Here is a 12,255-nt window from a genome sequence, read left to right as displayed (position 1 = left end):
CCTTCAATCTAAATATCTAAAAAAAACATTTTTGGACTCGATTGGCACATAATGCAATAAAGGATCTTAAAGTCAAAGGATTATTTTTAGACGTATCAATCTTTGTAAAAATAACGATAATAATAATGACGCTGCCACCCTTCTAAGGTTATTTTGTACCTGTAGTTTTGCTCCAAAATCATAGGCAAAAATTGTAATTTGTCCCCCATTTAAAAACTTATGGATAACTTAGTAAATATTGATCCATTGTATCTAATATTTTGGCCTCACCATCATTTATGTTTGGCTTTCATCAGAAAAAGTATTAACAATATAAAAAATATTAGCTGGGGAAGTTTGAATTCTGAAATTTGGTTTATTTGAACCTAGGAGTGTTTCTGATGAATCCACAAAACAACAGTTCATATAGTGAAAATGTCTTTTAAGCTCCAATAGAAACCAAAAACTCCATACAAGAAACATAATAGTAGTCCATGCACAATATTTCAAGTTTGTCTGTTTGTCTTGTCGTGTGTGTGTGTATGTCTGTGTTTCGGTCTCTCCCTCTTTTGTTTTGCAGGTGCCACGTGTAGAACGTCAGCTCTGTTGCCAGGACGACTGATTGTTTCTCCACCCAGCTTGTCACCAGCAGTACCTGCCTCCAATTACCAGCTCCTATATATTCACTCCTTTGTTGTTCTGTCTTTGTTGGATTGTTTTGCTGTGTTGCAACTCTGTCAACGTGTTCTGGTCTTTTCCCTGTCTCCAGTTTCAGTCGTCTAATTTCTGTTTTGTTTTTGCTTGTTTATTCTTCTCCCTTGTGAGAGTTTTGATTTGTATTTTGTATTTTATTTGTATATTTAAATAAAAGCCTTATTCTGCCTTGCTGCATTTGGGTCTTTCCTTACAAACTGTGACATAACTATCCAACCAATTCTGGACCCAGCAGAGGCACAATGGGCTTCTTCCTTTTTCCGTCTCCCCTCACTGACTTTTCAATCCATCAGCGCATGATTCAGCTCATCCACCTTCGCAATGTCCATCAGACGGGAACTGAAGTGAGGGTGCATGTGGGTTTTTGATTGCAGTGGATGAGCAAGTCTATGATGAGACAGATCTTAAAGAGGTTTAAAACATCTGCCTCGATCAACCTCTCAGTCAGGGGGAGATGGAGAAAGCTGTGGCATTTGGGCTTTTGTTCACCACTTTTATAAGTGCAGGGAGTCTGCACTCCCATCCCAGGAGGGATTTCCCCAGGCAGACCATACATCATACCTCCCACAACAAGCTCAATCCCCCGTCCCCCTATGACCTGTAAACAGAGGAGGAAGAACGGGTCAGCTGCAGCATCCCTGCTCAAGGCCGCTGCTGATGGCCAGGAGTCGGCGGCCATTCCCACTGCAGTGATTCCGACCATACAGAGGAGGAGGAGGAGGAGAAAGTAGGCCAGTAAGGTGCCGTTCCCCAGTCACTGCCCGCGTTCCCGGCCATGGAGGTTGTTCCCCAGTTGCTGCCAATGCACCCGGCCTTGGAGGTCATTCCCCAGTTTCTGCCAACTCCTTTGGCCACAGAGGCCATTCCCCTGCCACTGTCAGTGTTCTTGGCCACGGAGGACATTTCCCAGTCGCTCCCAACCACGGTGGTTGCCACATAGCCTGTACAGTTCCCAGTGATCATCGAATATGTCCAGTTTTCTGAGCAGTTGACGAGCCTGTCCTGTTCCCTGGAGCCGTCAAGGAGCCTGTTCCCTGTGGCCGTCAATGAGCCAGTCTAGTTCCCTGGGTTTGTCAATGAGCCTGTGCAGATCCCCGTGGCTGTCAACGAGCCTGTGCAGTTCACCGTGGCTGTCGATGAGCCTGTGCAGTTCCCCATGGCTGTAGATTAGCCTGTGCAATTCCCTGTGATTGTAGATGAGCCTGTGCAGTTCCCCGTGACTGTCGACAAGCCTGTGCAGTTCTCCGTGGCTGTCAAAAAGCCTGTGCAGTTCCCTAAGGCTGTTGATGAGCCTGTGCAGTTCCCTGTGGCTGTCCAGTTCCCCATGGCTGTCGACGAACCTGTCCACTTTCCCGTGGCTGTCATAGCGAATTTTGTGGTATATGTGAGCTAGGAATTAAATTAAACTGTCCTTATTCTACATTATTATTTAAGGAAATGTATATAATGGAATTAATCGCATTCGACAACCAATATAAATTAGATAAATTACAAATAACTAGATTATTTGTCTGAGTAAAATTCTCCACCATTAAAATACAATGTCTCACAATTTCTATTGTAATGAATTCGCTTTAATAAGGGAATTATGATTAATTCTCTCATTGAAGTAATATTATTCTCATGGCTTATTGACAATAATGTTACACATTTAGGTATAGCTTTAAAGCTAAATCTCTTAAAAACAGGGATGAGATTATTTATCATCATATACCACAGTCAAATTATCTTTAAAAGGGAAATATGAATAATTAATCATAACATCAATATTTGGATCAGTTGCTAGAATGAACTTGATGTAGCTGAATTAATATTACAATCAATTAATTTGTTCATACAGCGAACAATCAGTATTGATTATTTATCAACTCTCAGAAAATATATTTTCGTGGCTGGGATCGAATCGTTAAATTTATGTTGATTTACAAGCAGACCAGAATCCACTCGCAAGAATGTACACATAAGCTTTATTTAAATCATTTATGAACACATAACTAATCTAAAACACACACAATCACGCATACATGGAAAATAGAAAAGTGAAAGTGAATGAGACCGGAACAGAATAGGGGAATTAAGCTATGAATTTAACCATCTGAAAGAACCATCAGTTTCTTAATTTAAAGAACCTTTGTTACAAAGGGGTTTTCAGCTTATACCTCTGTTTAGTTACTTAATTTGTACGATACTCGCAATGCCTTGGCTGTTGAGAGTGCGCCTAGATGCAGTCTCAGGAGAAAGTCTTGATGGTTCCTTGAGTTGATGGTGTTGAAGTTGCAATCAGTTTCTTCTGCGATGAATGAAGAAATTATGATGAACTTGCGGTGTTAGTTTGACTCTGTTATAGTTGAGGATGTTCCACATGGCTTGATGTGTTGAGGCCTGCCAGCCAGCAACCTCAAGGTCAGACCGGGTGTTACTGGTCCCACACGACCAGCAACCAGGAGCAGAAGGAAGAGAGAAGAGGAAAGAGCAGGAGGTCACTCCGATAGTGCCTTTTAACTCCTGAGGGAGGTCACTCCTCTCGAGTTTGGCTTTACCAATGAGAAAGGTGCAATTTTCTAGTGGGAAAAGTTCCTTTGATTGGAAGCTGACTCATCTGCATGATTGGGGTAAGCTGGCAGTGTATGCCCCTTTATTTTCTCTGATTAATATTGCAAGCATACAATGCAAGCTATCAGGAGGTGATATAAACCCAATGTGCAGGGCATCACATAAGGATTAATTTGAAAAGAAGCATGATACCAATAATATTACATTATCTTGTTGTTCTGTCATAAGGCATATACAGTATACAGTACATAAGACACTTTATAAGACAGTAATGATCAATACACACAATGACTTGGGGATATACATGTTCATTTATAGAACAGTTTGTCTATAAATTAATGAAGAAGAGTCTGTTACTTTTGCATGTGGCTACACTCCCCCACTTGGAATATCACTGATGTCCACCAGTTGCTGGACCAGTGTAAGCAATGTCAGTGTAAAGGCTGATAATGGTCAGTGGGGGAGCAGACATCTCAGAGTCTGCTTGGACCTACTTGGACCTTTGGTTGTTACAGTCTTTGAGACGTCTGTTGGATTATTCATTAAATAATGAATAATTGTATGTCTGATTGGTCCAGATGCTACAACGTCGACAATCATTTCCAGCCCTCGGTAACCTTCGAGCCTGTTCAGTCCCCTGTGACCGTCAACTATCCTGTCCAGTCCATAGTAGCCATCAACCAGCCCTTTGCTCAATCCAGTGGCCAGCACCCATCAGACACCAGCTACCATTCTGTTTCTCATCCAAGTAACCAACACCCATCAGACACCAGCTACCAGTCTGTTATGAAACCCAGTAACCAGCACCCATAAGACACCAGCAACCAGTCTTTTACTCAATCCAATGGCCAGCATCTGTCAGACACATTCGACCAGTCTGTTGCTTAATCCAGTGGCCAGCACTAATCAGACACCAGCTACCATTCTGTTGCTCAACCCAGTAGACAGCACCCGTTAGACACCAGCCACCAGTCTGTTGCCCAGCCCAGTATCAAGCACCTGTCAGACACCAGCTACCAGAATTTTGCTCAGGCCAATAGCTAGCAATTGTCAGACACCAGCCACCAGTCTGTTGCTCAGCCCAGTAGCCCGCACCCATCAGACACCAGCCACCAGTATGTTGCTCAGCCCAGTATCCTGCACCCGGCAGACACAAGCCAACAGTCAGTTGCTCAGCCCAGTTGCCAGCACCAGTTACCAGTCTGTTTCTCAGTCTGTTCAGTGTCCAGTGGCCACCTACTTCCAGTCTGACCCCTGCTCAGTGGATGCCCACGTCCAGTCTGATCCCAGTCCTGCGGCCTATGTATGACCTCACCCTTTGTCCTGCGGCCATATCAGACCTCACCGTCTGTCCTGTGTCCATGTCTGACCTTACCCTCTGCCCCGGTCTAGCTTTGTCCTGCACCAAACTTTTTTCTGGTCCCTTCCTCATCCCTGGGTCTGATCCCTTGTCGGTTCCCATTTCCTCACCGCATGTGTGTGCGTGTGGTGTGTCCCTCTTGTGTTTTGCAGGTAACACGTGGAGAATGTCAGCTCTGTTTCCTGGACGACTGATTGTTTCTCCACCCAGCTCGTCACCAGCTGCACCTGCCTCCAATTACCAGCTCCTATATATATTCTCTCCTTTGTTCTGTCTTTGTTGGATTGTTTTGCTGTGTTGCAACTCTGTCAGCATGTTCTGGTCTGTTCCCTGTTTCTTGTCTCCAGTTTCAGTTGGTCTAGTTTATGTTTTGTTTTAGGTTGTTTATTCTTCTCCCTTCTGAGTGTTTCGATTTTTATTTAAACAAAAGCCATATTCTGCCTTCCTGCATTTTGGTCCTTCCTTACTAACTGTGACAGAAGCTCTCAAATCTCATTCTTCATTCCACAAATTTGAAATGGTGTGATTAATTCAGTGTTTGACACCAATCTAAAAGAAAACTAAGATGTAAGTGCTTTGATGGAGTGAAAGTTTATCAGTGAACATCAATTAAAATTTTGGTCTATTCCTCACATCATATGGGTTCAGAAGTCTTGAAATATAGCGCACAACTGTTCATTTAGTGCTTTTTCAATCATTGTTTGGGCTTGACTGCATCCGTCCACATGGACATTCATTCTATGGAAAAGAACACCCAGGATTTAGCATTCTAGTAAACATGTCCTTTTGTGTTACAAAGAATGAGGGTAAGTAAATGATGATGACAGTATTTTCATTTTTTTGGGTGAACGATCCCTTTAATATGGCCTTGAACCACACCGATTTTAATGTGAATAAGTAAAACCTTATGTTTTAGTATTTTCCAAACTGTTAAGGTGTGTCTGATTGTCCTGTTTTTTGAATTTTTATTATTATTATAATTTTGGAAGGAGAACATTCACACAGAAGATTCCATAACAAAGCGACTGAATCTTGGAACTAAAAACATTACACACTCCTGCTCTATAACTCTTGTCTTCACAGGTCTATGAATGCTTTGACAACGCTGGACTGTCTGTGCAAGTCAATGTTCTAACAGCAAAGGAATGCCACAGTGTACAGAATAAAGAGAGAGAGACATTACTCTTTCTGACATACAGTATCTCTCATTTCTTCTTCTCTGGTTTTGATATCTATCATTTTAGGAACCTGAATCCACTCGATTCAGGTTCCTAAAATGATAGAATTTGTCAGCAGACATATTCCATGAATAGGGTACAAAAGATGACCTAAAAAAAAAAAAATTCAAATACTCTTCAGAAAATGTGGATAATTATTCTCAGAAGTTCCAAAATTCATTTTATGACCTTTTTCTACACATTTATATTAAGTTTTCACTTTTTGTAATTCTGGCACTAATATATGGACTATATGCATGCATATATTTTGAATTTACAACTAAAATATATATATAGCTATATATTCTGAATTCCTACACAGTCTACAACTATACATTTGGATTTACAATATAACTAAAGTATATATGGAACTATATATTCTGGATTTATAACTATATAATCAGTTTTTTTTATATCAGATAATAATTTATCTGCCATATCTAATGGTTCTCACAACAACAAGCCTTGAATTTGTGCCTCAAATTATTTAAAAACTGTAACAGTGCATCAAAGTATACTTTATTCATTGAAATTGCAATAAAGATCCACAGCATAAGAATCACAGACATCTGAACTTTCACCACAAAAAAAGGTGAGACCTGTACCCAGCAGTTAACGTTTAGAGTGAATTACGTAGAAATGGCCTTGCCCTTCACACCTATATCAAAACACACTGTCTGGGCGCCACGATTAGATGCATAAAGGGTATATGTGAACTGTTGACAGACAAAGCGTATTTTAGATCAAAGAAAAAAATCAATTTGTGGGTAAATTTGAAAGCACATTGTTAAAATCAGACACTGTGACTCTTTATTATGATAAACCAATTTGACACAAATGGGTGGATTTGAGATACTTTGTAATTGTGGGTGTGTCCCAGTCATTGTCATGTATTAACTTAATTACTTTAAATGAGATAAATGTGAAGAGTGATTAAATCATCACTTATGAATTAAGAGATTTTTAAAACATGTTTTCCATCCCAGTGTTCTAAAACAGCAAAAGAGGATTCTTGAAAAACAGGATTATTCTAGTTAAAAACAAATTAAGCATGTTGAACTTAAATGTGCTTACAGTTACAGACACTTACAATGGAAGCCTATGGGGCAACTGTACCAGAGAGTATAAAGCAGAAATGTGAAGCTTGTATTTATTTAAAAAAAAAAAAAAATTGTAAAGCATTTCATTTATTCTGCAATAAAATGTTTGTCATTTGAGGTTTGAAGTTGTCTGACATATTTCCATATTCAAAACTTTTCGTTTTTACTGACAAAGCTTAACCAGTGTCCCATGATTTCCTCCTACAATGCAATGAATACTCCTTTTACATAAACACATCACTTGTAAATGCTTGTTACAAGCACTAGCCCCTAAAAAACCCCAACAATTTGATGCAATTTCGCTTTTTAATTAAGCCGTACTGTGTAATAAATCACGAATCAGCATAATAAACAAAATAACAGAGGCTGATAATGTACAGGCTTGCCTTAAATCTCCAAAGGTCCCGTCACTGGGCAGTAATAAAGAGGGAATAATGGTGCGGCTGCATGATATTTTTGTGTTAGAAGTACTGGGGAAATAACACCTTTAACAGAGCACTGCGGTCTTAATTTGTAGAGGCCGTCTTACACTGCTCTTCTCAGGAGGCAGGTCATTTATCATTTAGGCGGCCGTTATTTTTAATGAGTCTGTTATCATTCATTTTAGGGCATCCCACCTTTCCTTGACATGGATAGTATTTCTTTTTATATAGGACACAGGATTTATGCCGCCCTCTCTCTCTATCCCTCCCTTGTCAGACAGTTTCTTTCTTTCTTTCTTTCTTTCTTTCTTTCTTCTTTCTTTCTTTCTTTCACCAACTCTCTCTTAGTCTGTCTTAGTCCATTTTTCTGTATCTTGCCCATTTCTCTGCTCTCTGGACAGGAAGTGATCATGCTGTTATTCCTGATGGCACTTTTAGAAATAGGGTTGGGAATTGACAACCGGTTCTTATTCAGAACAGCTCATTTAAAAAAAAAATACTGAAACCCAATTATTTTCATGACATTCAGTCCAGTTAAAGGGCTAATTCACCCAAAAATGAAAATTCAATCATCCATACAGGTTTGGAACCACATAAGAGATGATGAAAAATGTATAATTTCTGGGTGAAAAAAAAATTAATCAGTATTTTTGTCTTGTTTTCCAGTAGAACAAGCTAATCTCCTGAGACCAGAGCGTGACTACTGTGTACATTTTCCATTCCCCTTTCTGATCTGTAGCTAGTAGCCCCTAAGAAACATGCAAAAAAAAAAAAATTATTTCCATTTACGTGGACAACGGGACTAAGTTGTGAAATTTTAAATAATATCAAGCTATGGGAGGTCAGATTTTTTTTATATAATTATTTTGTATGTGTCCAGGAGTAATGCATATGTTTTTGAGACATTACATTAATTAAATCAGAAACCAGCATATTTAATTCTGATTCTAAGTAATGGCCACTGTTACGAATGGAGGCAGCGAAGGCAGACGAGGAGAGTGGATCTAAATGCAGCTTAACTTTATTTAAACAAACAAACAAATAAACACAAAGGAAAAACCCACAATGGGAAAACAGGAAACTTAAACACGATGAAACAAAACTGAGAACTCAGGCAGGGAACACATACCAGGCTTAACAACATTCAAAGATTGATAGAGGGGAGTGAAAACAACCGGGTTAAAATACATGGACATGGGAAAACGGGAACCAATGAACAAACAGAACTCAAACAAGATGATAGGGCAATAAACAGAAACCAATGGCAAATTAACGAGGGCAGGTGAAAACAATGAACAGAGAACACGAAAGCTAACAAGGAGACTATGGAGCTACAAGGGTGACAAAAGTGAAAACTAAGGAACTCCAAAAGTGACAAAAATGACAAACAAAGGGCAACAGTGAGACAAGACAAGGTATACATAACAGCCACCATCATCCAATCACCGCAAACCATGTTAAAAAAATTGTCATGAAAAATTCTGAACCGTTGTCCCATATCTACCAAAAATGTTGAGTGGTCCAATCATCATCTGCAGCCTGTAACTGAACTTTTGACCGGATGTTAGGAGTGAATGCACTTGGCTGTATAGGAAAGCAAGATGATGCTCCCTAATTAGCAATGACTTAATCTCCAGTGTGTTGTCTGTCTGCACTGGTCTCAGAACAATTTTAAATACACCTTATTTTCATCCTAACTCCATATACAGTAGAGATATAACGTAGGTTATACCGAATAATCGGTGCTGATAGTTGATTTTTGGAAATATCGGTTATCAGCAAATATCTACACCTATAGTTGCAGATATTTTTTATTTGATTTATTCCTACAGTCTAAAAGCAATCAATGACACCTTGTGGGGATTTGTTATATCGTCTCTTTTACTGACGTAACCTCTGTTCCCTGATGGAGGGAACGAGATGTTGCGTCAGTGAGTTGACACTAGGGGGTCGCTCCTGCGGAGCCCAGACTTCTCTGATCTTGAGAAAAGGCCAATGAAAATTGCTGTGTGGAATTTGCATGCCACTCCCCCAGACATACGGATATAAAAGGAGTGATGCGCAAACACACATCTGGTATCGCACTGAGGAGCCGTGCCAAAGACCCAGCCATTTCAGCGGTTGGTTCAGTGTTGTGGCCGGAGGGACACAACGTCTCATTCCCTCCATCTGGGAACAGAGGTTACGTCAGTAACCGAGATGTTCCCTATCTGTCACTCACTCGACGTTGTGTTGGTGAGTTGTCACTAGGGGTCCCAATGGAAAACACCACAAGAGCTGAACCAAGTTACACAGATTGGCGGTGCGAGATGGGCAGACCCATGTGTACCTCGTAGCCAGCGCAGCAAGCCGTCGCATAACTACCCCCAACACACTGGTAGACATGAAGCGATCCCCTGCACCTAGGGGAACCGCTAACTACTCAGACATTTAAGGACTGGCTGGCCCAGCCAGGGCCTTCTCTCTATTGTTCTCCCCAAAAAAGGAATGAAACCATTCGGCTGTGGGCCAAATATATGGTCCAAGTTGGGGAACTTGGAAGGACACCGCAGAGACCATACCCGGCCCCAAGGGGGTGGTTAGGTGGAATACAACACACGGTCTTACCGGTTAGGAGCGGAATCACATTGTGTGGAGTGGCGTCGTGGTACATTCTACCCGAGGGGGGAGGAGTTACTGAAAACACGCCGACCAAGGACAGAGGCCCTCTGCCCAAGGAAGACGCGGTTTACCGGCAGGGAAACCATTTTGCGGAATATATATCACACAGGGTTGCCTAGGGGGACAACCAGCACATGTGGAGCACTTACTTCAGTACGGGGGCTGTTGACGCCTGTACTGGGGCGGCAGCAAGTCTCTCCGAAGACTCAACGGCCGCTACGCTAGGGAGGAAGAACGTCCAGGGTTCACACTTCTTGCGAAAGCAACTGGGGAAAGAGCGCACGGCTTAGCCTCAAAGGAGGGGAAAGGCGCTATGCATAAGCAATACACCAGGCCAGCTGACCCGAACTTACCTGTTTGTGTCACCTGATAACACACGGGATGAAACTAGCTCAATCCTGAGATTATAGAACCTTGCAAATTTGTTAGGTGTTGCAGATTCACCACATGATCCCTGAAAGGGGTCGTGGGAACCTTAGGCACGTAGCCGGGTCGGGGTGTCAGGATGACGTGAGAGTACGCCGGACCGAACTCTAGGCACAGTTCGCTGACAGAGAACGCCTGCAGGTCCCCCTTCAGGAGGACGGACTTCAGAGAGAGCGACTTTAGCTCTGCTTACTCAAGGGGCTCGAAGGGAGCTCCCCGAAGGCCCCGAAGGACCACGGTCCCATGATGGCACGAGGCGCAGCCTGGGGTGGTTTAACCTCCTTGTGCCTTTCAGGAACCTGATGATCAAATCGTGCTTCCCTAAATACTTACCGCCCACTGCATCGTGATGTGCCGATATGGCGGCAACATACACTTTCAAGGTGGAGGGGGACAGCCGTCCCTCCAACTTTTCCTGCAGAAAGGAAAGCACTGATCCAACTGCGCACCTCTGGGGGTCTTCACCTCGTGAAGAACACCACTGAGCAAACAGACGCCACTTCAGGCCGTAAGGCGCCTCGTTGAGGGGGCCCTTGTCTGAGTGATTGTGTCTACCACCACGGGTGGTAAGCCACTTAAGTCTTCCGTGTCCCGTCCAAGGGCCAGACATGGAGATTCCAGAGGTCCGGTCACGAGTGCCAGATGGTGCCTCATCCCTGAGAAAGAAGGTGCTTCTGGGAGCCGCTGGGGTGGCATTGCGCTCTTCTGACCATGGGAAGCTGCGACCGCAATGTAGCCCTGGTCATGCCCCCCCAGTCTTGAAAAAGACGCTTCCTGTTTGCGCCACTCTTTCACTCTTTGTGTTTTTATAAAATGTGTATATAAATGTGTATATAATTGTGTATATAAAATGTATATATTTATATATATATAAATATAGATTTCAGACTCGCTGAATCAAAAGTTTTACCCTTTAATGGCAGCATTCAGTTTTCTGAACTGAGATCAGTCAGATTAAATTAAATTAAATGATGCATAGCCTACAGTGAAACCAAAATGTAATGTCCACACATGCGTATGCATGGTCTAAGGAGGCTAAACATCCTTAAAAATATTACAATATTATATAATATTAAAATATATCACCCAAACATCTATTTCTGTTTCTTTTTGTTAGAATCCATAGAATCCATCCATAGTATCTGTATAAATCAGTATATCTGTAATAAGTGGAATCAGAATTGGTAAATCCCTAACAATCTCCATGTCTAATTTGAGAGACAGAGGGACTTCTGCATGTCTTCTCCTCTGTTTGCTAAATCTGAAAGGCTTTTTCAAACTAGAACCGCAACAGACAGATCAACAGTGAAACATTCTGCTGCTGAATTTGAAACCGCTGTTCCCAGTGGCTCAATATATAGATGGGTGAATTGATCCTAAAGTATCAATACTTATGATACTGATGTTGTATCGAGAACAAAAATATTGAGGTTGCTGTTTTTAAACTAGTGGTTTTATGTAGTTACCATGAAAATGAATGCACACCACAAGGTTCGAAGTGAAAAGCATAGAATCACATTAGTAAATAGTTGCTAGGACAGGAACTATTTCTCCTTCTGCTTATTTTAGTGTGCAGGAATGCTAAAATACAAGTAGTCACAGACAGCACTCATTCAAACAGAAAGTGGCTGAGGTAATGAGAGAGAATTCAGAAAAACAGGATCTGGAGTTATTTCAGACTAAAAAAACTACAAATCTAAACATTTATTTTAATGGTGCTGTATGAAGTTTGCTACAAGATTATTTAAATGGACCTATTCACTTTTACATGGTGTTTGAACATAAATGTGAGTTGGCAGTGTGTGTACACAACCACCCTATAA

This window comes from Xyrauchen texanus, chromosome 25 (genome assembly GCF_025860055.1).
Source record: "Xyrauchen texanus isolate HMW12.3.18 chromosome 25, RBS_HiC_50CHRs, whole genome shotgun sequence".
NCBI lineage: Eukaryota > Metazoa > Chordata > Actinopteri > Cypriniformes > Catostomidae > Xyrauchen > Xyrauchen texanus.
Note: the sequence above shows the minus strand (reverse complement) of the source record.